General features: G+C 37.9%; 8 non-coding genes across 8 annotated transcripts; 5 read left to right on the top strand and 3 right to left on the bottom strand.

The window, feature by feature from the left end:
* Positions 1 to 1,637: 1,637 nt before the first annotated feature.
* trnal-uaa lies at positions 1,638 to 1,748 on the top strand. Its single transcript has 2 exons — positions 1,638 to 1,675; positions 1,703 to 1,748. It is a non-coding gene; the product is annotated as a tRNA-Leu (tRNA).
* Positions 1,749 to 4,299: 2,551 nt separating this feature from the next.
* On the top strand, positions 4,300 to 4,410 carry trnal-caa. Its single transcript has 2 exons — positions 4,300 to 4,337; positions 4,365 to 4,410. It is a non-coding gene; the product is annotated as a tRNA-Leu (tRNA).
* Positions 4,411 to 12,061: 7,651 nt separating this feature from the next.
* Positions 12,062 to 12,134, bottom strand: trnak-uuu. Its single transcript has one exon. It is a non-coding gene; the product is annotated as a tRNA-Lys (tRNA).
* A 4,487-nt stretch (positions 12,135 to 16,621) lies between these two features.
* trnal-caa lies at positions 16,622 to 16,732 on the bottom strand. The gene is made up of 2 exons: positions 16,695 to 16,732; positions 16,622 to 16,667 (listed from the first exon to the last, which is right to left on the bottom strand). It is a non-coding gene; the product is annotated as a tRNA-Leu (tRNA).
* Positions 16,733 to 20,513: 3,781 nt separating this feature from the next.
* trnae-uuc lies at positions 20,514 to 20,585 on the bottom strand. Its single transcript has one exon. It is a non-coding gene; the product is annotated as a tRNA-Glu (tRNA).
* An 841-nt stretch (positions 20,586 to 21,426) lies between these two features.
* On the top strand, positions 21,427 to 21,499 carry trnaf-gaa. The gene has a single exon. It is a non-coding gene; the product is annotated as a tRNA-Phe (tRNA).
* Positions 21,500 to 24,315: 2,816 nt separating this feature from the next.
* trnaf-gaa lies at positions 24,316 to 24,388 on the top strand. The gene has a single exon. It is a non-coding gene; the product is annotated as a tRNA-Phe (tRNA).
* Positions 24,389 to 24,619: 231 nt separating this feature from the next.
* Positions 24,620 to 24,693, top strand: trnai-aau. Its single transcript has one exon. It is a non-coding gene; the product is annotated as a tRNA-Ile (tRNA).
* The last annotated feature ends 1,804 nt before the right edge of the window (positions 24,694 to 26,497 follow it).

Genomic DNA, 26,497 nt, shown 5'->3' with positions numbered 1-26,497 from the left:
CAGCTCCTTCTTCCAGACACAGACCACACTGTAGTGTTTAGATGACTGGGTGTGAGGATCCTTGTGTTAACAGTGGGAGAAATGGGCTGACTGCGGAGGTAACTGCTGCCTATTTCAAGTGTCTTACTACTGTACTGTTATTACATTATGGACAGCAGTGGTGCTCTGGCTCCCTCTTGTGGTCAATGTGAATGATGGCAATGTGTGCAGCTTTGCAGGGTACTGATGCCTGTTTCCAGGCTATACAAACACAGAGAGGGATTCAATCAAACACTAAGTTCACAGTTTAATAGAAGAGTGGATTAGTTCTATTTGTATATGTGTACTAAGCGCTGCTCACAGTACAGTTAGATTATCCTTCCTGTAGTTTGATGTTTAGCCTCTCAGTGCTTTCCTGCTCGCTAGGAGGGGCATTAGAAATCTGCCTGTTCACAATGAACTGACCCATAGGTGTTGAGACATGTGTGCCAGGGAGCTGCTGCACACATAAGGAATGAAGGAGACCAGGTGGGTAACAAGGATGACACAGGAGGCAAGACAATGAAGAATAAACTGCCTTCAATAACGCTGATGTGCTGCTCCTTAATAAATAAATAAGAATTCATTCAGGAATATACAAATTCCTCATTTAAAAAAATGTATCTTAAATTGAGATAACTTTATCTTTATCATATATATGTTATAACCTCAGTGAGAAAAGAAGACTCACACACTCAATCTTCCATCTATTTGAGGTGCAGACCATGTTAATATATACAACTGAATTGAAAGAACAGTTGCACAATCAGAAGTACTTTCCTTTCATTTTATTTCAAGCAAGATAAAAGAGGCAGAGAGGGAGGCACAGAGACACAGGCACTCAGGATTTATTCACACACACACTCACATGACGCTACCAGATATGGTAATTCATGGAGGACATAGGCCCCAGTGTACAAAAAGCAAAGCAAAACATCCAGAAACTACAAATAAAAGTTCCAGTGAAGGCAGCCTCCACACAGACACAAACAGTCTGATTTTAAAAGAGGGAAAATAAGAATTAGCTCACGCAATGATTTCCAAAAGCTGATGTGGGTCACTGAGATTATAGTTTTCTATTAATCGAGTCATGTAAACACTGAGTGAACCTTCAACACATCTAAATTAAGTGATTTGGAAACATTGAAATCACTTTGCAATTTAGTTATTAGTTTGCCCCTTTTTGTAAATCATGCTGAAAGTGTGTATAATACACATCTCTGCAATACTGTGCTTCAGGCTTTACTGTTCCTCTTGTTTAATATGTTGTCTAGTGGATCATAAATAAATAGAAATACATACAGCTACAGTTTTTTAGTCCGCACTCCACTTGAACATTTTTTTTTTTTTTTTAATTTTATTTATTTTATTTTTTTGGTTTTATATAATATAGCAAGCTAATATTCCGATTGAAGTAGGCTACAAGATTTTTTTAATTAAAAAGTTGTTGTTTGTTGAAATTAATCAGCTTTCATTAACAGTTTTCCAGTTGTCATTACATCATTCATTGAGCAAAAGTTGGTGCGTGCGTAATAAAAATCAATCGGGCCTTCATACAACACAACCCCGTTCTGTGCTGAAACAAATCATATGGTTTTCTAGGAGACCAACCACAGCTTGTCAGAATGTCCGAGTGGTCTAAGGCGCCAGACTTAAGGACTCTGTCTTTCCAACGAATTGGGTGTTCTGGTCTCTGAATGGAGGCGTGGGTTCAAATCCCACTTCTGACAGTTTCATTATACTTATTTTAATAAGAATAAATGTGTTCATTTTACTATAAGAAACGCGCTACAGAGGATTAGGACATATTCCTAGTTAATAAGGTGAGAAAGGGATTTGAAATACTTATTTAAAGCAGACATTCTTTAAAGGAAACTAGCAGCAATGTGCTCATTCATATCAAGAAATGTATCAATTGATCCCAAAATATCGTCACGCATGCAAGTTTACAATTTAGTTTGCATTTTAAATCTTTCTTAACACAGAATGTTAACACAGAGTGAAATCAAAAATTATTCAGTCTATTTGTTCCAACCAATTGCCCCTTCAGTTACTTTTTAACGTGTTTCGATTTGAATGAGTCCAGCAACGTGCTTATATTTCAGCATGTCCAGTATTTCCTTGATTGTGAATAAAATACAATGTGTTTCCTCAGTTAATCTTTTAGGAAAACTACTCTGCCAGCACAAGAAAAACAAGCTTGTAGAGGATGAACTCCATCCATCGACCTCTGGGTTATGGGCCCAGCACACTTCCGCTGCGCCACTCTGCTACACTTGTGAGTTGAACTTGAGAAGAAAAAAAAAAATGAAGTTATCGTTTTAACCAGCAACACGACAGTGGCGGGGCTGAACTTTGGAAACATTGCAAATGAGGATCCGTTTTTTTTTTTTTCTCCCAAATATATCATGATAAATAACACACTTGCAGGGAAATTAGCTCAAATGGTTGAGCGCTCGCTTATCACGCGAGAAGTAGCATGAGGATGTTTTGTATTTGAGCGCTATAGATTCGATCGGCAAGGTATCATTTACCTAATAAATCTACTTGAGCAGTACATTGCCTATACCACCTGGCATAGCCGTGCGTTGACAGTAACATAAACTATGCATAGGCCTGCGCTTTTATGCTAGTGGCGCATTCCTATACTGAGTTGGCAATGCTGAAAATATCAGCAAAGCCGTTGCGTGCCGTGCAGTCCGAAGCGTATACCTGGCCCTAAAGAAATTTCTTTATGTTCATCACCTTTCCGGGACATACAAGGGAAACGCCATCAAAGAGGGCTTCTATGCAGTCGCAGGTAATCTACTAGGTTATATGCAATTTAATGAACAGGTAATTCCATCGTTATCGTTTATTAAGTAGGCTATGTTATTATGCAGAGTTCCCCAACGTCATTGGTGCTGTGGACTGCAGTCAGATCCCCATCAAGGCACCCTCAGGACCAAATGAGGCAGATTTTGTGAACAGGAAATCCTTTCACAGCATTAATGTACAGATACTTATGATGTTATCACTTACATGAAATTAAAAATGAGCTGCAATTCAGCAACTGATGCAAATAATCCTACATTTTAATAACAATTATACAATGCCAGCGCTAGACAGTAGGTGTCAGACTTTGGATAATAATACATCATCCATGACTTGACCTCAGTTATTCTCAGATGATCTGTGACAGATAATGTGACATCATTGTCGCATGTGCGGTGCTCCACAAATTAAAAAATGAAAAAACTTACGCATTTAGCTTATTTGCAATTGTTTTCCATGCTTCCTCTCTGGGCTTGGCAGCAACAGCAGTGTAGCATTTAGTTGTGATAATGCTTTTATATTTCTCAAAACTTTCCATTATATGCTCTTGCTCAGTCAGGATGAAAAAAAAAAGTTGCTCTCTGTTTCGACGTCATCTTTGGTGAAGATCATTGTTTCAGTGCTCTGCGATTCTCCCTTTGAGGAGCACGAGCACGCGCAATTACCCGAATTTCTTCAGTCGGAATCGAGTTAACGAGACACTTTTAGCCTGCATTCGCTGTCGAGGAACGGAGATAGTCTGACTTCAATTATCGTGTTATTCGAATCTGGCTAACCTCTGATTAGCCTGAATTAGTTAAACCAGCTACGAGGAACAGGGCCCCGGTGTTACTTTCTTTTGTGTTCTACTGGATCGCCTTTTAAAAGAGGCAAAATAAGAACTAGCTCACGCAGTGATTTCCAAAAGCTGATATGGGTCACTGAGTTTATGGCTTTCAATGGGTTTCTATTAAACGAGTCGTGTAAACACTTAGTGAACCTTCAACACATCTAAATAAAGTGATTTGAAAACATTGAAATCACTTTCTGATTTAATTATTAGTTTGCCCCTTTTTGTAAATCATGCTGAAAGAGTATATAATACACATCTCTGCAATATTGTGCTTCAGGCTTTACTGTTCTTCTTGTTTAATATGTTGTCTAGTGGATCATAAATAAATAGAAATAAATCTCAATATACATACAGTTACATTTTTTTAGTCAGCACTCCACTTGAACATTTTTTTTAAACTTTTATACAGCAAGCTAATATTCCGATTGAAGTAGGCTACAAGATTTTTTTAATTAAAAAGTTGTTGTTTGTTGAAATTAATCAGCTTTCATTTACAGTTTTACAGTTGTCATTACATCATTCATTGAGCAAAAGTTGGTGCGTGCGTAATAAAAATCAATCGGGCCTTGATACAACACAACCCCGTTCTGTGCTGAAATAAATCATACGGTTTTCTAGGAGACCAACCACAGCTTGTCAGAATGGCCGAGTGGTCTAAGGCGCCAGACTCAAGGACTCTGTCTTTCCAAACAATTGGGTGTTCTGGTCTCTGAATGGAGGCGTGGGTTCAAATCCCACTTCTGACAGTTTCATTATACTTATTTTAATAAGAATAAATGTGTTCATTTTACTATAAGAAACGCGCTACAGAGGATTAGGACATATTCCTAGTTAATAAGGTGAGAAAGGGATTTGAAATACTTATTTAAAGCAGACATTCTTTAAAGGAAACTAGCAGCAATGTGCTAATTCATATCAAGAAATGTATCAATTGATCCCAAAATCTCGTCACGCATGCAAGTTTACAATTTAGTTTGCATTTTAAATCAGACCAAAATATCTTTCTTAACACAGAGTGCATTATTGTTTATGTAAACAGATTACTTGTTCAAGTCACTGAAAAATATTTTGAATCTAAACATGTTATTTAACTTCAGATTGTTTCAGTATTCCAAATAACATCTTACTCTGAAAAACCTCTCTGTCAGCCACTGGATCGGAGTCTCAGGCTGGAGTGCGGACCATTGAGAACAGTAAACGATCTATTACTGGAAGGAGCTCAAATGTGAAGCGCCCTCATCTAACATGCTATAGCAGGATCGACTTCACCTGCTGTTTACATTTCCTAACACGTTATGAGGACGCATACAAAGTTTGACACTTTCCTTGTAAGTGGGAGTAAACACAAGTTCTTTTCAGATGTAATGCCTTTATTTAAGCTCAGTCTAGACCAGCGGAGTGCATATCATGAGACTATATTCTTATATTAGTCAAGCCCTAATTAAAGTGTTCCTAAATTGTTTTAACAGTACCAATGATCAATTTGAAATTTGCTTACTGATTTAAACAAACAACTGAACACTTGTAGGCCTACTTTGATGGTTTCTTTATGTGTTTCTACCATTGAGATACGCACTCAGAATGTGTACCCTTCTTCCAGTTTCTCGTGTGATAGAAAAGTAAGTTTAGGCATGCGCATTGCCTGCCTCGTCAAGCAAGCTCGACCCACAGAACACAGGGTGGAATTTTAAAAGCGACTGAATCAACGAGCTGATACTACTTTTTGAAGAAATTCTAAACATACCTCTAGCCGAATCATTTGCTATTTAGTTAATTCCTCCCCGGTCTCGGTTCGATTCCCAGTCAGGTTGGAATGCGTGTAGAGAAACTAAACTGGCCCGAGTGAAATGTCTGTTGGATTGTCTATGCATCGCTCCAAAATGAAGTATAGCACAGTTTTGCAAAATAAACCAACATCTTTCAAAATACACATTAATAATAATAAACTTTATTTTGTATAGCGTCCTTAAATGCATTAGTCTCAGAGCGCTTAACAAAAGAAAATACAACAAATCTTCAAAACACAGAAACCAAACACAGAAATACAGAATCATAAGAAAGCCTTTCTAAAAAAGTAAGTCTTAAGACTCGATTTAAAAGCAGTCAAAGTAGCAGAGTCCCTAATCTCGATAGGAAGAGAGTTCCACAATTTAGGGGCATAGCAACTAAACGCCCTGTCGCCCATAGAGCGTAGGCAAGCACGAGGGACACTCAGCAATCTAAGATCATGTGAGCGGAGGTTGCGGGTGGGAGTATAAAATGATAAAAGATCAGATCAATAAAGAGGGGCCAGCCCATGAAGAGCCTTATAGGTAAGCAGTAGAATTTTAAAATAGACTCGGAACTGAACAGGCAGCCAATGCAGGGCCTCTAGAACAGGAGTGATGTGATCTCTGGTGCAAGACCTGGACACAATTCTGGCTGCAGAGTTCTGAACATATTGCAGTCTGGCAAGGATGCAATTTGAGACACCAGCAAACATGGCATTACAGTAGTCAATCCTGGAGAACACAAACGTATGGACTAGTTTTTCAGCCGCAGATTGCGAAAGCATAGGTCGCAGCCTAGCTATATTTCTGAGGTGGAAAAAAGAAACCTTGACAGTGTTCAGTACATGCGGTTCAAAAGTTAACCCAGGATCAAACATCACTCCCAGAGTTTTCATTTTTGAAGTAAACTCAAGCATGGTGCCATCAACAGACAGCTTTAAGGCATTAGTTTTACCAAGCTAGCAAGAAGTGCCTAGCAGCATTACCTCACAGTTCAGGTGTACAAAATGACGTGCCGTCCAGTTTCTTATATCAGAGATACAAGCTGTAAGAGCAGAGGCAGCAGCAGCAATGTTGGGTTTAGAATGAATATAGATTTGGGTTCATCAGCATAACAATGATAATTCAAACCATGTGACATAGCTGTGTTTGTATAAACTCAACACAAAGAAAACTAGAAGCTATTTTATTATTTTTGCTTGCCAGAGAAATTCTTGTTTAACCTTAAGAGCACTGCTTGGCTAGAAGTGGCTGCTGTGCCAAGGAAGACGATTTGCATAGAAAAGACACTTTGCATTGGCAGCACGTGTGAGTTTAACACTTCATGATTGAGAGCTGCCCTTCATGGCAACAGAATCCACAACAACAATGACTTTTATCAGCATCTTCATCTGGGCACTTGTCATCTGCACTCAGGGTAAGAATCATTTAGAAAAATGCATTTACAAAAAATATCAGTTTTTTGGATAATTTACAAAAGTGTCAGAAGTAAAACAGGCAAAAAAAGAAAAGAAAAAGTCTTGCATTTAATGTGTTTCATAATTAATTCAATCATTACTATTTAGCTATTTAGTTAATTAATTTAGTTTTTACATTTGCAAATGACAGACTACATTGCCAATAAAATAAAACTCTGTAGGACAATTGAACACTCATAGAGGGATCGATGCCCGCATTCTTCAAATAGTTTTAATGTATGTACGTATTTATTACCATTGCATTAAGGAGAGAAATACAAAGTGTGGCAATTTTTTGTAAACAAACGCCCGCCCTACATGTGTATTTTAAAGTACAGTCTGCTAATTTGTAATATTCCCCAGACTGAAAAACTCCACTGCGCCCTCCATTGCATGTCTTCAGAGAAGCACAAAGGGAGTCTTTCTTTTAGCAATGGAAGTTGTGTTATTTGAGAATAAATATAAATAACAGAGGTTTCGATTCAAAGTATTTTTCAGTGTCTTCAGCAAGTAATCTATTTACATAAACAATAATGCAATCTGTGTTAAGAAATATATTTTCATCTGATTTACATGCAAATTAAATGGTAAACTGAGTGCTAACGAGGCTTTGCAATTAATGGATACACATCTTACAGCAATTACCACATTACAGTTAGTTTCCTTTATGGAATGTCTCCTATTTGAAATCAATGTTCTCACTTTGTTAACACTAGGAATATTTTCAGTAATCCTCTATAAAAGAGTAGTAATCAATGTTAGCCTGTGTTTGGGCTGGCAGGTTTAGTTCGTAAATTATCTGAGATGTAGACAATAATGGAGCACCGCTACAGTTTCGTCTAGGTTCCATAGTGTAGTGGTTATCACGTCTGCTTTACATGCAGAAAGCCTTCCGTTCGACCCCCAGTGGGATATTATATTACTCCATGGTCAAGACAAAGTCTCTCTGGGGTTTGTCCAATTGTTAGATTGATGATCTAAGGTCCTTGGTCCCATTGTATGTGCAGGAGAGTTTATTCACAAATAAATGCATACATGTTTATTTTTGTTGTTACATTAACCCAATACACTATTGCATTCTGCATGTCATTAGATGAGCAAATCCCCTTTGTGCCGTTGCGTATTCAGCAGAGAAGCACTGAGAGAATCCGTCTTCTGTATCACTCAATACTATCAGTTTTCACCCGTTGGTGGTATATTGGTGAGCATAGCTGCTTTCCATGTTATTCCGCAATTGTTTTTATGCCCACGTTTCAAATAATGAACATTATAAAAGCAAATCAACATTGTTTTCTTTTATTTACTTTTAAAGCAGAGAATCAAACACACTTCTGACAACTTCATAGGCCTGCAAATCAGAGATGATCCGTTTTCTTTTCTCCCAAATATATCATGCAAAGTATAAAGCCTTTCTGCTCAGTTTGATAACAGGCAGTTTTCTCACCAAATTCTAATACTAATTCTAATACTCTGTCTCTTTTTAAATGCATGTTAAATCGTGTAAAGCACTGTGCGACTCTTTGACACAGACTACTGCTTCTCTCACAAGCAGGAGATAGCCAGAAAAAACAAGGCCATGTTTACTGTATAACTGCAGATACAATCGTTCCAGATGAGACCATTCATTTTAAATAATGCAATTCGATTTTTGTATTATTATTATTATTATTATTATTATTATTATTATTATTATTATTATTATTATTATTATTATTGAGGCAGGGGCTGCAGTTGTTTTTAAGTGACAACGAATCTGGAATAACATTCTAGGGGCTGGTGTCATTTGACTTTGTGTTATCAAAGGTGTTTCTGGCGACATCCAGTGGATTAGATTTGGAATCTTTGGGTACTGTCATTGTCACTTACAGTATTTTGTCAGATGACGACAAGTTCATAGCTCAGTTGGTTAGAGTGAAAGAAACTTTTACTAGTCAGCCTGGCTAGCTCAGTTGGTAGAGCATAAGCTTGCTTAATCTCAGGGTTGTGAGTTTGAGCCCCATACTGGGCATCCTCTTTTTAAAAACAAATTGTAGATGTTTCTTAGAGGCAATGCTTGAGTCTGTTCACATTTTATACAGTACTTGCAACACAATTACTTATGTGCTTTGTCAGATAGGAATTGCTATTGTAAAATGCATGCATCTTGTATAGATATAACAATATTTAGTATATATTGAAATAAATAATCTTACTTTTTGGGTTGGCTTCAATCCTGTTCTTTTTTACATTTCATTGAGCAAAAGTTGGTGCGTGTGTAAGAAAAGTCATTTATTTTTTCGCGCCAGGACCTTGCGCTGCAACAGTAGCACATCTGACTCCAGATGAGAAGGTTGCATGTTCAAATCACGTTGGTGTGAAGTCTTAATATTTTTCTTCTTTTTAAAGTGTTTCAATTTGAATGTGTCCAGCATCCTGCTTATAATTCAGTATGTCCAGTATTTCGCTGATTGTGAATATATAACGACGTATTGCCTCAGTTAATCTTTTAGAAAAACTACTCTGCCAACACAAGAAAAACAAGGTAGCAGAAATATCACAGTCATGATGTCCGACATTGCCGAAAACTATGATCTGATCCGGCTGAAGAAAATGGTGAGCATCAACAGAGTAGCAGAAGGATCCTGCTGTGCTCGTCATTGATGACAGACGTCAAATCAAAGTGAACTTTTCATGTTCATCTAGCAATACCAAAACCACAGCTGCGTTATTAAATAGACTTTAACGAAAAACATGTATTATTAGAAAAGTCTCAATTTACAAAGCGTGTGTGTGGTGTGTGTGTGTGTGTGTGTGTGTATATATGTATGTATATATATATATATATATATATATATATATATATATATATATATATATATATATATAATCAGTGTTTTGATTATTTTATTTATCTACTTAGCAGGGCGACTTAAAAATGTTACACAGGTTTTACTGAACAAAATAAACAATCCAGTAAATAATTACATTTAAGAGCGAGTTCGACCGGGAGCAGTTAACTTACAGTAAAAACATTTGCTCACATGAGTAAAGTCCAATAAGAGCACATAAGTATTGTAATGGGTTGAACACAGGGGTTGTGTTACTCCTCCAAAACTATTTGTAAATAGTTGTATTATCATGTTTAATGTGTGTGTAATACAGAAGAAAGAAAGTGTGTACACCACCTTAACTGGGAAAGTTGTGATGATTGACAGCTTACAGGAGCGACGAGTTCCCGCCTGCTTGTTGTGATTGGTGGGTGCAGTTTTGGGCAGGAGCTCGGAAGGGAGAGGACGATTAGAGCAGATCAGGGAAGGAGAAGGGAGAGGGCTCCAATCCACGGAAATGCGCCCTACGAAGCGCACTGCGAAGGGCAGAGGTGGGTGGAGGCCCTCTTCAGGGGTGTTCCTATCTGTAGTGAACGGAAACTGCTCCCTCCGAAGGGCCCTTCAAGCTGGCGCTCCCGAAGTGTGCAAGCACTGTGCCCTCCTGCAGAACAAATGATCCTCTATATGCTGGGTTATGAAGAGAGGATCTCTTCCGCCGGAGGGCACGGTGCTTGCACACTTCAGGAGTGGCAGCTTGAAGGGCCCTTCGGAGGGAGCAGTTTCTGTTCACTACAGATAGGAACACCCCTGAAGAGGGCCTCCACCCACCTCTGCCCTTCGCAGTGCGCTTCGTAGGGCGCATTTCCGTGGATTGGAGCCCTCTCCCTTCTCCTTCCCTGATCTGCTCTAATCGCCCTCTCCCTTCCGAGCTCCTGCCCAAAACTGCACCCACCAATCACAACAAGCAGGAGGGAACTCGTCGCTCCTGTAAGCTGTCAATCATCACAACTTTCCCAGTTAAGGTGTTATACACACTTTCTTTCTTCTGCATTACACACACATTAAACACGATAATACAACTATTTACAAATAGTTTTGGAGGAGTAACACAACCCCGGTGTTCAATCCATTACAATACTTATGTGCTCTTACTGGACTTTACTCATGTGAGCGAATGTTTTTACTGTAAGTTAACTGCTCCCGGTCGAACTCGCTCTTAAATGTAATTACTTACTGTATTTACTGGATTGTTTATTTTGTTCAGTAATACTGTGTAACATTTTTAAGTCGCCCTGCTAAGTAGATAAATAAAATAATCAAAACACTGATTATATATATATATATATATATATATATATATATATATATATATATATATATATATATATATATATACACACACACACACACACACACACACACACACACACACACACGCTTTGTAAATTGAGACTTTTCTAATAATACATGTTTTTCGTTAAAGTCTATTTAATAACGCAGCTGTGGTTTTGGTATTGCTAGATGAACATGAAAAGTTCACTTTGATTTGACGTCTGTCATCAATGACGAGCACAGCAGGATCCTTCTGCTACTCTGTTGATGCTCACCATTTTCTTCAGCCGGATCAGATCATAGTTTTCGGCAATGTCGGACAGAGTTCGGCTATGGACCTTAAAGGGATATTCGCGATGTCGGACCAGGTTGACATAGGACCGCAAAAGGTGAATGGTTTTATACTGTCTTGTCAGATTTCTGTTGAATTTTTAAGCATTGAATTCCCAGTTTACATAAAGACAGCAGTCCTGATTCAACCACTGGGCAGTCTGAGCCCTTCATGACTGTGATATTTCTGCTACCTTGTTTTTCTTGTGTTGGCAGAGTAGTTTTTCTAAAAGATTAACTGAGGCAATACGTCGTTATATACTCACAATCAGCAAAATACTGCATATACTGAATTACAAGCACGTTGCTGGACACATTCAAATTGAAACACTTCAAAAAGTGGAAGAGAAACATTAAGACTTGATGCAAATGTAATATGAACACGCAACCTTCTCTGGAGTCAGATGTGTTACCGTTGTACCACGAGGGCCTGGCGTGAAAAAAGGAATGATTTTTCTTACACACGCACCAACTTTTTCTCAATGAAATAACAAAGAGGGATTGAAGCCAACACCAAGAAGTACGATTATTTATTTCAATATATACTAAATATTTTTATATCTATACAAGATGCATGGATTTTACAACAGCAATTCCTATCTGACAAAGCACATAAGTAATTGTGTTGCAGTACTGTATAAAATGTGAACAGACTCAAGCATTGCCTCTAAGAAACATCTACAATTTGTATTTAAAAAAGGACGTCCCACGTGGGGCTCAAACCCACAACCCTGAGATTAAAAGTCTCAGGCTCTACCGACTGAGCTAGCCGGGCTGACTAGTAGAAGTTTCTTTTACTCTAACCAACTGAGCTATGAACTTGTTGTCGTCTGACAAAATACTGGAAGTGACGACGACAGTACCCAAAGATTCCAAATCAAATCCACTGGATGTCGCCAGAAACACCTTTGATAACACAAAGTCAAATGACACCAGCCCTTAGAATGTTATTTCAGATTCCTTGTCACTTAGAAACAACTGCAGCCTCCCTGCCTCAATATTAATAATAATAATAATAATAATAATAATAATAATAATAATAATAATAATAATAATAATAATACAAAAATCAAATTGCATGTATTTAAAATGAATGGTCTCATCTGGAACGATTGTATCTGCAGTTTTACAGTAAACATGGCATTGTTTTTTTCTGGCAATCTCCTGTTTTTGAGTGAAGCAGTAGTCTGTGTCAAATAGTCGCACAGTGCTTTCCACGATTTAACCTGCATTTAAAAAGAGACAGAGTATTAGAATTGGCAATCGAAACTGGTGAGAAAACTGCCTGTGAACAAACTGAGGAGAAAGGTTTTATACTTTGCATGATATATTTGGGAGAAAAGAAAATGGATCATTTCTGATTTGCAGGCCTATGAAGTTGTCAGAAGTGTGTTCGATTCTCTGCTTTAAAAGTAAATAAAAGAAAACAATGTTGATTTGCTTTTATAATGTTCATTATTTGAAATGTGACCATAAAAACAATTGCGGTGGTCATGAATCATCTCGGGTCAATAACATGGAAAGCAGCTATGCTCACCAATATACCACCAACGGGTGAAAACTGGTAGTACTGAGTGACACCGAAGATGGATTCTCTCAGTGCTTCTCTGCTGAATGCGCAATGGCACAAAGGGGATTTGCTCATCTAATGACGTGGCAGAATGCAATAGTGTATTGGGTTAATGTACCAACAAAAATAAACACAAAAAACATGTATGCATTTATTTGTGAATAAACTCTCCTGCACATACAAAGGGACCAGGGACCTTAGATCATCAATCTAACAATCGGACAAAACCCAGAGGGAATTTGTCTTGACCATGAATTAATATAATATACCACTGGGGGTCAAAAGGAAGGCTTTCTGCGTGTAAAGCAGACGTGATAACCACTACACTATGGAACCTAGATGAAACTGTAGCGGTGCTCCTACATTATTGTCTACATGCAACATCTCAGATAATTACAACAGTCACAGCCTTCGACATTGTCTTTTTAAGAACTAAACCTGCCAGCCCAAACACAGGCTAACACTGATTATTACTCTTTTATAGAGGATTACTGAAAATACTCCTAGTGTTAATAAAGAGAGAAAATTGATTTCAAATAGGAGACATTCCATAAAGGAAACTAACTGTAATGCGATAATTGCTGTAAGAGGTGTATCCATTAATTGCAAAGCCTTGTTAGCACTCAGTTTACCATTTAATTTGCATGTAAATCAGATGAAAATATATTTCTTAACACAGATTGCATTATTGTTTATGTAAATAGATTACTTGCTGAAGACACTGAAAAATACTTTGAATCGAAACCTCTGTTATTTATATTTATTCTCAAATAACTAAACTTCCATTGCTAAAAGAAAGACCTCCCTTTGTGCTTCTCTGAAGACATGCAATGGAGGGCGCACTGGAGTTTTTCAGTCTGGGGAATATTACAAATTAGCAGACTGTACTTTAAAATACACATGTAGGGCGGGCGTTTGTTTACAAAAAATTGTCACACTTTGTATTTCTCTCCTTAATGCAATGGTAATAAATACGTACATACATTAAAACTATTTGGAGAATGCGGGCATCGATCCCTCTACGAGTGTTCAATTGTCCTACAGAGTTTTATTTTATTGGCAATGTAGTCTGTCATTTGCAAATGTAAAAACTAAATTAATTAACTAAATAGCTAAATAGTAATGATTGAATTAATTATGAAACACATTAAATGCAAGACTTTTTCTTTTCTTTTTTTGCCTGTTTTACTTTTGACACTTTTGTAAATTATCCAACAAACAGATATTTTTTGTAAATGCATTTTTCTAAATGATTCTTACCCTGAGTGCAGATGACAAGTGCCCAGATGAAGATGCTGATAAAAGTCATTGTTGTTGTGGATTCTGTTGCCATGAAGGGCAGCTCTCAGTCATGAAGTGTTAAACTCACACGTGCTGCCAATGCAAAGTGTCTTTTCAATGCAAATCGTCTTCCTTGGCACAGCAGCCACTTCTAGCCAAGCAGTGCTCTTAAGGTTAAACAAGAATTTCTCTGGCAAGCAAAAATAATAAAATAGCTTCTAGTTTTCTTTGTGTTGAGTTTATACAAACACAGCTATGTCACATGGTTTGAATTATAATTGTTATGCTGATGAACCCAAATCTATATTCATTCTAAACCCAACATTGCTGCTGCTGCCTCTGCTCTTACAGCTTGTATCTCTGATATAAGAAACTGGATGGCACATCATTTTGTACACCTGAACTGTGAGGTAATGCTGCTAGGCACTTCTTGCCAGCTCGGTAAAACTAATGCCTTAAATCTGTCTGTTGATGGCACCATGCTTGAGTTTACTTCAAAAATGAAAACTCTGGGAGTGATGTTTGATCCTGGGTTAACTTTTGAACCGCATGTATTGAACACTGTCAAGGTTTCTTTTTTCCACCTCAGAAATATAGTTAGGTTGTGACCTATGCTTTCACAATCTGCGGCTGAAAAACTAGTCCATGCGTTTGTGTTCTCCAGGATTGGCTACTGTAATGCCCTGTATGCTGGTGTCTCAAATTGCATCCTTGCCAGGTTGTAATATGTTCAGAACTCTGCAGCCAGAATTGTTTCCAGGTCTTGCACCAGAGTTCACATCACTCCTGTTCTAGAGGCCCTGCATTGGCTGCCTGTTCGGTTCCGAGTCAATTTTAAAATTCTACTGCTTACCTATAAGGCTCTTCATGGGCTGGCCCCTCTTCATTGATCTGATCTTTTATCATTTTATACTCCCATCCGCAACCTCCGCTCACATGATCTTAGATTGCTGAGTGTCCCTCTTGCTCGCCTATGCTCTATGGGCGACAGGGCATTTAGTTGCTATGCCCCTAAATTGTGGAACTCTCTTCCTATCGAGATTAGGGACTCTGCTACTTTGATTGTTTTTAAATTGAGTCTTAAGACTTACTTTTTTAGAAAGGCTTTCTTATGATTCTGTATTTCTGTGTTTGGTTTCTGTGTTTTGATGATTTGTTGTATTTTCTTTTGTTAAGCGCTCTGAGAGAAATGCATTTAAGGGCGCTATACAAAATAAAGTTTATGATTATTAATGTGTATTTTGAAAGATGTTGGTTTATTTTGCAAAACTGTGCTGTACTTCATTTTGGAGCGATGCATAGACAATCCAACAGACATTTCACTCGAGCCAGTTTAGTTTCGCTACACGCATTCCAACCTGACTGGGAATCGAACCGAGACCGCGGAGGAATTAACTAAATAGCAAATGATTCGGCTAGAGGTGTGTTTAGAATTTCTTCAAAAAGTAGCATCAGCTCGTTGATTCAGTCGCTTTTAAAATTCCACCCTGTGTTCTGTGGGTCGAGCTTGCTTGACGAGGCAGGCAATGCGCATGCCTAAACTTACTTTTCTATCACACGAGAAACTGGAAGAAGGGAACACATTCTGAGTGCGTATCTCAATGGTAGAAACACATAAAGAAACCATCAAAGTAGGCCTACAAGTGTTCAGTTGTTTGTTTAAATCAGTAAGCAAATTTCAAATTGATCATTGGTACTGTTAAAACAATTTAGGAACACTTTAATTAGGGCTTGACTAATATAAGAATATAGTCTCGTGATATGCACTCCGCTGGTCTAGACTGAGCTTAAATAAAGGCATTACATCTGAAAAGAACTTGTGTTTACTCCCACTTACAAGGAAAGTGTCAAACTTTGTATTCGTCCTCATAACGTGTTAGGAAATGTAAACAGCAGGTGAAGTCGATCCTGCTATAGCATGTTAAACGAGGGCACTTCACATTTGAGCTCCTTCCAGTAATAGATCGTTTACTGTTCTCAATGGTCCGCACTCCAGCCTGAGACTCCGATCCAGTGGCTGACAGAGAGGTTTTTCAAAGTAAGATGTTATTTGGAATACTGAAACAATCTGAAGTTAAATAACATGTTTAGATTCAAAATATTTTTCAGTGACTTGAACAAGTAATCTGTTTACATAAACAATAATGCACTCTGTGTTAAGAAAGATATTTTGGTCCGATTTAAAATGCAAACTTGCATGCGTGACGAGATTTTGGGATCAATTGATACATTTCTTGATATGAATTAGCACATTGCTGCTAGTTTCCTTTAAAGAATGTCTGCTTTAAATAAGTATTTCAAATCCCTTTCTCACCTTATTAACTAGGAATATGTCCTAATCCTCTGTAGCGCGTTTCTTAAAAATAGTAAAATGAACACATTTATTCTTATTAAAATAAGTATAATGAAACTGTCAGAAGTGGGATTTGAACCCACGCCTCCATTCAGAGACCAGAACACCCAATTGTTTGGAAAGACAGAGTCCTTGAGTCTGGCGCCTTAGACCACTCGGCCATTCTGACAAGCTGTGGTTGATTTCCTAGAAAACCGTATGATTTATTTCAGCACAGAACGGGTTTGTGTTGTATCAAGGCCCGATTGATTTTTATTACGCACGCACCAACTTTTGCTCAATGAATGATGTAATGACAACTGTAAAACTGTAAATGAAAGCTGATTAATTTCAACAAACAACAACTTTTTAATTAAAAAAATCTTGTAGCCTACTTCAATCGGAATATTAGCTTGCTGTATAAAAGTTTAAAAAAAATGTTCAAGTGGAGTGCTGACTAAAAAAAAATGTAACTATGTATATTGAGATTTATTTCTATTTATTTATGATCCACTAGACAACATATTAAACAAGAAGAACAGTAAAGCCTGAAGCACAATATTGCAGAGATGTGTATTATATACACTTTCAGCATGATTTACAAAAAGAGGCAAACTAATAATTAAATCAGAAAGTGATTTCAATGTTTCCAAATCACTTTATTTAGATGTGTTGAAGGTTCACTAAGTGTTTACACGACTCGTTTAATAGAAACCCATTGAAAGCCATAAACTCAGTGACCCATATCAGCTTTTGGAAATCACTGCGTGAGCTAGTTCTTATTTTGCCTCTTTTAAAAGGCGATCCAGTAGAACACAAAAGAAAGTAACACCGGGGCCCTGTTCCTCGTAGCTCGTTTAACTAATTCAGGCTAATCAGAGGTTAGACAGATTCGATTAACACGATAATTGAAGTCAGGCTATCTCCTTTCCTCAACGGCGAATGCAGGCTAAAAGTGTCTCGTTAACTCAATTCCGACTTAAGAAATTCGGGTAATTGCGCGTTGCGAGTGCTCGTGCTCCTCAAAGGGAGAATCGCAGAGCACTGAAACAATGATCTTCATGAAAGATGACGTTGAAAGAGAGAGCAACTTTTTTCCAGCCTGACTGAGCAAGAGCATGTAATGGAATCATCCAAGTCATGGATGATGTACAGTATTATCCAAAGTCTGACACCTACTGTCTAGAACTGGCATTGTATAATTGTCATTAAAATGTTGGATTATTTGCATCAGTTGCTGAATTACAGCTCATTTTTAATTTCATGTAAGTGATAACATCATAAGTATCTGTACATTAATGCTGTGAAAGGATTTCCTGTTCACAAAATCTGCCTCATTTGGTCCTGAGGGTGCCTTGATGGGGATCTGTCTGCAGTCCACAGCACCAATGACGTTGGGGAACTCTGCATAATAATGTAGCCTACTTAATAAACGATAACGATGGGATTACCTATTCATTAAATTGCATATAACCTAGTAGATTACCTGTGACTGCACAGAAGCCCTCTTTGATGGCGTTTCCCTTGTATGTCCCGGAAATGTGATGAACATAAAGAAATTTCTTTAGGGCGAGGTATACCCTTCGGACTGCACGGCATGCAGGGACTTTGCCGATATTTTCAGCCTCGCCAACTCAGTATAGGAATGCGCCACTAGCATAAAAGCGCAGCCCTATGCATAGTTTATGTTACTGTCAACGCACGGCTGTGCCCGGTGGTATAGGCAATGTACGGCTCAAGTAGATTTATTAGGTAAATGATACCTTGCCGATCGAATCTATACTGCTCAAATACAAAACATCCTCATGCTACTTCTGGCATGATAAGCGAGCGCTCTACCATTTGAGATAATTCCACTGCAAGTGTGTTATTTATCATGATATATTTGGGAGAAAAAAACAGATCCTCATTTGCAACGTTTCCAAAGTTCAGCCCCGCCACTGTTGTTGCTAGTTAAAACGATAACTTCAGTTTTTTTTTTTTTCTCAGGTTCACCTCACATGTGTAGCAGAGTGGCGCAGCGGGAGTGTGCTGGGACCAAAACCCAGAGGTTGATAGATTGAATCCATCCACTGCAAGCTTGTTTTTCTTGTGCTGGCAGAGTAGTTTTCCTAAAAGATTAACTGAGGAAATACTGTGTATTATATTCACAATCAATGAAATACTGGACATGCTGAAGTATAAGCACGTTGCTGGACTCATTCAAATCGAAACACGTTAAAAAGTAACTGAAAGGGCAATTGGTAGGAACATCAAGGCCCGATTGATTTTTATTACGCACGCACCAACTTTTGCTCAATGAATGATGTAATGACAACTGGAAAACTGTAAATGAAAGCTGATTCAATTTCAACAAACAACAACTTTTTAATTAAAAAAATCTTGTAGCCTACTTCAATCGGAATATTAAATAAATAAAAGTTTTAAAAAAAAATGTTCAAGTGGAGTGCAGACTAAAAAACTGTAGCTGTATGTATTTCTATTTATTTATGATCCACTAGACAACATATTAAACAAGAGGAACAGTAAAGCCTGAAGCACAAATTCTTTACAAATTAATCATTTCTGTTTCCCCCGAGTGCTAAGTAATGTGGCGTTATAGTTTCTTAACATTAATGAATTTTAGAAATCATCTAGTGCTAGTCTGCCCCTCAAACAGTTTTAAATATAATTTATATTTATATGGCAGTTAGTATATAAATGAATTTCTAAAACGGGTCGCATTTTGTAATTTAAATAGGTATGAGCTACCAAAACGTATTTTTGTTTCATATGGTTATTAATGTATTTATTTGATTAAACTTTAATCGAGGCTTTCATTTTATCTTCTTGAAGTCACCACAGCGCCTCGCGCCGCTCGGAACTTTCGCATTTTTAAATCCTAACGGTCTCTGCTCAGCTGAGTGGAATGTTCAGGAGCCGGTTGCCTAGCAGCGTCTCCCCCTCTTCTCTGCCCCGCCCTCTCTCCCTCTCTCGCTGCACAGGCTGGGAGTTCAGATTTAGCTTCGTTATATTATAGAGCGCAATTCTTTACTAACTTTTACAAATGAGCTGATTAGAGGCTTCGTGTTTTCAAGATGGTTCAGGTGCAGCCGGGCAGACTGACTGGAGCATCATTACAGGATACCGCACTGCGCTCGGCTTTGTGTGGCGGCTGATACACAAAATAACGAACGACTGTTAAAGAAATCCCATGTATTGCTTTTTAATGCTAAATATGGATCTGGTATTCTAAGTATTATCTACAGTTAATAATTCAGCTATATTCATATTCAGAATGTAATACAGTATTAAGACAGGGTCCAGTATTAGAAATCAATGTTCATTGACCATTCCCATACATTCTCTATATGTTTCCACATTGTGGTTGCAATCCACAGGCACAAGGGGCTCAGTGATGTTAACAACTAGAGCCCACAATTAACCAATATATTTAATGTAAAGAAATGGTTCATGTCTTTCTTTCTCATAGCTGCTTCTGTGTGTATACACCAGTGCTATTTATTGTGTGTAATTATCCGTCTTGTCTAAGAATGTGCAGATTATATATAAAAAGATATTTATGAGAGAGTTGCCGGCGATGAGGGCTCTACCGTGTGACAGTTGACCGCGACTGGAGTTATATTATGAACGGGGATTGCTGTTTTTCGCTGGTATAGTCTGTGTTTCTTAGATGATAAAAACATACTTTTGTAATCTTTTTAATGTGTGACTCAAAACTTAAGGTAGAATAAAAAATAACACCCAAATTTCTCACTTCAGACTTAAAATTAGGAGTTAAATCCCCCCAATGTGAAGTAGAGTCAAATATATGCAGAGTCATATATATATTTATATATATATATATATATATTATATATATATATTTTTGAATATATTCATATTTCAAGTAAACGTGAGTTTATTATTATAATGGAAACACCTTACACGTGACCTCACTTCTGTAACTAAAAGACAATAAAACAAAGCCGTTCCCATACCGGGAGTCGAACCCGGGCCGCCTGGGTGAAAACCAGGAATCCTAACCGCTAGACCATATGGGAAGCTGTGAAATAAAATCATGGGCATGCAACAGTAGCTAGTATACAGGCAACGATTGTTAAATGAAGCTAAAACATTTTATTGCAAACACGTTAGAAATGCAAAGAAACTTCAAGCCATTTATACTTATTCTCAAATAAGACAACTTCCATTGCTAAAAAAGACCTCCCATTTTTGCTTCTCTGAAGACATGCAATGGAGGGCGCACTGGAGTTTTTCAGTCTGGGGAATATTACAAATTAACAGACTGTACTTTAAAATACGCATGTAGGGCGGGAGTCTCTGTTTACCAAAAAACTGTCACACTGTATTTATATCTGTAATGCGTAGGCAATAAATGTGTACATACAAATCTACCATTTGAGCTAAATCCCCTGCAAGTGTGTCTCCTATTCTCAGAGGTTATATCGCATCTTGATACGAGTCATTTATATTGGATTTTTTTTTTTCCCTTGACAATGTAGTCTGCCATTTGCAAATTTAGAAAGCGCGTCTGTACAAGACCAGAGCCAATCAACCTGCTATTTCGCTTTCCTTTCACTACCATATTCTAGTGTGCTTGTTCAGAATATGCGTGAATCCTGGAAACGTCTTGATAATATGTGAACAAAGCCAGCAGTCACTCTATTGATCACCCTGTGGATTAACCGCTATTGGAACACAGATGATTGTGTTAAACACGGTAATAGACTTTCAATGTACACGTTTTAGCGCTAAACGTTTGTTGAGACAGTTCAAGCGCTGAGCTTTCAGGCAGCCTGTAGCAGTGTTTACTTATTTCCTGGATGTTTGCCTTTTGGTCTTGAACTTTTCTCATTATATACAGGCTTCAATCAATGTCAAGCCGAAATAGCTCAGTTGGGAGAGCGTTAGACTGAAGATCTAAAGGTCCCTGGTTCGATCCCGGGTTTCGGCAAGAAAAGGGTTATTTTTGTATTAATATGAACTAGAAACAGAGCACATTCTTTTCTTCAGTGTAATTGGAGGAAATAACAACGTATTACAGGACCATTTTCTAATGTCATTAAGAAATGCAAAAAGCATCATCCCTGAGAGGATCGAGTGTGTACTGCAGTATTTAGAAATGAATTGTATTTTTGCATTACTTTGAATGTGTCATTGTTCAGTTTAACATGAGAGAAGCTTCATGCGTGTGGACGGTTAGCTCAGTTGGTTAGAGCATGGCGTTGATAACGCCGAGGTGTGCGGGTTCGATCCCCGTACGAGCTATGACTTTTCTTCTTTAAATAAACCACACCCGCAGTAATGCTGTAGATGGCAGTATAGGCTAAATAAGGAACTGTGAAACTCTATCAGATTTGTACAGGGCAATCACACGTGGGAAAATGTAAATAGTTGTAAATGTAAATGGTTTTCAAACGGGGGTACTCGAGCGCTCCTCAGGGGGTACATGAGAAATGTCCTGTAATGGACAGCGCATTTGTATTTATTTATTTATTACCATTACTTTGCGACTTAGCAGTTAAATTAGCAATGTTAAATCTCCTTTCAAATAAAACCACAGCCGTACTGGTGCGCGTCTCCTTTGTTGGGCGAGGTTAACTATAAACACCCAAGCGGCTGCTGACAGTGAGGGAGCGCTGAGCGCACACATGGCTCAATTACATAGTCAATCAGCAGCGTGGTGGTCTGCAGTCTATATGCTAAAAAGAAAAATAATAATCATTGTATGATGGTGCTTCTTTTAATAAAAATGTGTAGTAGTTACTAGGTGCGTTTGCTTTCTGTAGTTTAAATGTTCAGTGTTTGTAGTTTAGTTTAATCAGTTCAGTGTTTTATCTAAGTTTATGTTTTTAAATAACAGTATTATTTAGTTTTTCATTGCTGCAATTTTGAGCATAGAGGAAATTTAGAAGCAGGAGCGAAGCCGCCATGCAAAGACAGTGAAAACACTGCGCTGGAGCTGGAGCGACACGACTGTGTGATCTTTACTTGATGTGTTTTTTGACTAATTCGTTGAAGAAATCCTTTGTCGAGTAATTGCATTAGCCTGCGCATGTACGCCGCTAACTATTAGACTAATAAAAGCAAAAACACGGTATTATTATTATAAAAATGGAATCGCAGATTTAAAAATATAATAACACCGGGCAATTTTTATTTATTTTTTTTGGTTCCTGGGTAGTAAGTGTTATTTCCTAATTGCTTATGCCTCAAAAGCACAGAAAATGGCTATTATTCCCCACAAACTTTGCTTTTGTGACCAGGACATGTTAGAGCGCAATTCTTTACTAACTTTTACAAATGAGCTGATTAGAGGCTTCGTGTTTTCAAGATGAGTTCAGGTGCAGTAACCGGGCAGACTGACTGGAGCATCATTACAGGATACCGCACTGCGCTCGGCTTTGTGTGCGGCTGATACACAAAATAACGAACGACTGTTAAAGAAATCCCATTCATTTAGTTTTAATGCCTAAATATGGATCTGGTATTCTAAGTATTATCTACAGTTAATAATTCAGCTATATTCATATTCAGAATGTATTACAGTATTAAGACAGGGTCCAGTATTAGAAATCAATGTTCATTGACCATTCCCATACATCTTTGTCTAAGAATGTGCAGATTTCGGCATGCCTGTGAGAGATCAAGACAAACCTGGGCACCGCGATGGAGTTATATTAAACGAGCATTGCAAAAAAACTCTGGTTTCTTAGATGATAAAAACATACTTTGTAATAAGATGGACAATTGTTGCTCTTAATAGAATGTCATAAAATTTCTCACTTTTTAAAATTGTAAAAGTCTTTATTATTATAATGGAAACACATTACAATTTTCACTTCTGTAATTAAAAAATAAAACAAATATATACCGGGAAACCCGGGCCGCCTGGGTGTTGCGAGAATCCTAACACATTAGACCATATGGGAAGCTATAAAGCAAACTCATGGGCATGCAACAGTATCTAGTATACAGGCAACGATTGTTAAATGAAGCTAAAACATTTTATTGCAAACACGTTAGAAATGCAAAGAAACTTCAAGCCATTTATACTTATTCTCAAATAAGACAACTTCCATTGCTAAAAAAGACCCCATTTTTGCTTCTCTGAAGACACGCAATGGAGGGCGCATGGAGTTTTTCAGTCTGGGGAATATTACAAATTAACAGACTGTACTTTAAAATACGCATGTAGGGCGGGAGTCTCTGTTTACCAAAAAACTGTCACACTGTATTTATATCTGTAATGCGTAGGCAATAAATGTGTACATACAAATCTACCATTTGAGCTAAATCCCCTGCAAGTGTGTCTCCTATTCTCAGAGGTTATATCGCATCTTGATACGAGTCATTTATATTGGATTTTTTTTTTTCCCTTGACAATGTAGTCTGCCATTTGCAAATTTAGAAAGCGCGTCTGTACAAGACCAGAGCCAATCAACCTGCTATTTCGCTTTCCTTTCACTACCATATTCTAGTGTGCTTGTTCAGAATATGCGTGAATCCTGGAAACGTCTTGATAATATGTGAACAAAGCCAGCAGTCACTCTATTGATCACCCTGTGGATTAATCGCTATTGGAACACAGATGATTGTGTTAAACACGGTAATAGACTTTCAATGTACACGTTTTAGCGCTAAACGTTTGTTGAGACAGTTCAAGCGCTGAGCTTTCAGGCAGCCTGTAGCAGTTTTTACTCGTTTCCTGGATGTTTGCCTTTTGGTCTTAAACGTTTCTCATTATATACAGGCTTCAATCAACGTCAAGCCGAAATAGCTCAGTTGGGAGAGCGTTAGACTGAAGATCTAAAGGTCCCTGGTTCGATCCCGGGTTTCGGCAAAAAAGGATTATTTTTGTATTAATATAAACTAGAAACAGAGCACGTTCTTCAGTGTAATTGGAGGAAAACAACGTATTACAGGACCATTTTCCAATGTCATTAAGAAATGCAAAAAGCATCATCCCTGAGAGGATCGAGTGTGTACTGCAGTATTTAGAAATGAATTGTACCTTTGCATTACTTTGAATGTGTCATTGTTCAGTTTAACATGAGAAAAGGTTCATGCGTGTGGCCGGTTAGCTCAGTTGGTTAGAGCGTGGTGCTAATAACGCCAAGGTCGCGGGTTCGATCCCCGTACGGGCCATGACTTTTCTTCTTCAAATAAACCACACCCGCAGTAATGCTGTAGATGGCAGTATAGGCTAAACAATGAACTGTGAAACTCTCTCAGATTTGTACGAGGCAATCACACGTGGGAAAATGTAAGTAGTTGTAAATGTAAATGGTTTTCAAACGGGGGTACTCGAGCGCTCCTCAGGGGGTACATGAGAAATGTCCTGTAATGGACAGCGCATTTGTATTTATTTATTTATTTATTACCACAATGTAGTACTTTGCGACTTAGCAATTACATTAGCAATGTTAAATCTCCTTTCAAATAAAACCACAGCCGTACTGGTGCGCGTCTCCTTTGTTGGGCGAGGTTAACTATAAACACCCAAGCGGCTGCTGACAGTGAGGAGCGCTGAGCGCACACAGGGCTCAATTACACAGTCAAACAGCAGCGCGGTGGACTGCAGTCTGTAGACTAAAAAGAAAAATAATAATCATTGCATGATGTTGCTTCTTTTAAAAATGTGTAGTATTTACTAGGTACGTTTGCATTCTGCAGTTTAAATGTTATATGTTTGTAGTTTAGTTTAATCAGTTCAGTGTGTTTTATCTAAGTTTATGTTTTTAAATAACAGTATTATTCAGTTTAGCAGCAGCTCTGCCGCCCTGCTGAGACAGTGAAATCACTGCGCTGGAGCTGGAGCGACACGACTGTGTGATCTTTACTTGATGTGTTTTTTGACTAATTCGTTGAAGAACTCCTTTGTCGAGTAATTGCATTAGCCTGCGCATGCACGCCGCTAATTATTAGACTAATAACAGCGAAAGCACGGTATTATTATTATTACAAAAATGGAATGGCAGAAAAAAAAAAAAAAAAAATGTAATAATAATCAATCCCTGACTCCTGGATTGGGAAGTGTCTGAAATTAGATTCCTTACTCCAGACCTGTTGAGTGTGTTCATAAACACCCGTCTGGCAGCTGATTAACATGAACAGACCACTGCACTAAACACTAACATGGAAGCATTTTGCTAAAAGTCATTTTTGACTGCATGATATAAATGTCACCTTTCTACTTTAATCAAATTTAGTTTTTGGAAATATTCGCTTCAAAACAATGTGCTTATCCTGGCTGGATTCGATACTGCACAAGACACGCACAGCATTTTAAATGTGCAGCTCAAGCGTTAAACCAGAACATTCGAGTTAAACAGATAAAATAAAAAAACACGCTTATTTAATGTGTTATTCAATATTCACATAGTTCTGCATGCTACCAGATTTTATTAAAATATGCCTGTATTTGTAAATTTTAAATAGTTTTTTATGCAAAATGCCTCGTCTGTTTCCTCTCTACACTTCTACATTTGTTGGAAGAAATGCACTACTTTTGTTGAGAATTGCTTTCTGATTATGTTTTAAACTCTAGTTTTGCTTTCAAAAGCATAACCTGTTTTTGGACTTGTTTTGCCACTTATTGGTCTGGATTTTGAAATAATGTTAGCATTTTTAGTTTTAATTGTATTTTATTTAAATTAGTTTAACAGCAGTTTTCCATGATCAGTAATTGGCTGAACTCTAGCCCCTTCCCTGTGCTTCTGAGCCAGCAAGTCGAGTCCTGTTTGTAGCAATTCACATGCTCCATAAAGTGGGTGTAAGTTTCACCCACCTGTCCCTTTTATTAGGGTCAGTAGCCTGGCCAGGTTAAAATTCAAATTCCCATAGTTCCTTGCTATCACCCTCTCCCCCCATTGGCTCATTCACATATCCACTCCTCCAATCTCAGAGCTCCTAGGAAGCCAAAACACTGTTATTAAAGCTGGCTGGCTAG

Source organism: Polyodon spathula, chromosome 47, assembly GCF_017654505.1.
Source record: "Polyodon spathula isolate WHYD16114869_AA chromosome 47, ASM1765450v1, whole genome shotgun sequence".
In the NCBI taxonomy this organism is placed as follows: Eukaryota; Metazoa; Chordata; class Actinopteri; order Acipenseriformes; family Polyodontidae; genus Polyodon; species Polyodon spathula.
This window is presented reverse-complemented; position numbering and strand designations above follow the sequence as displayed.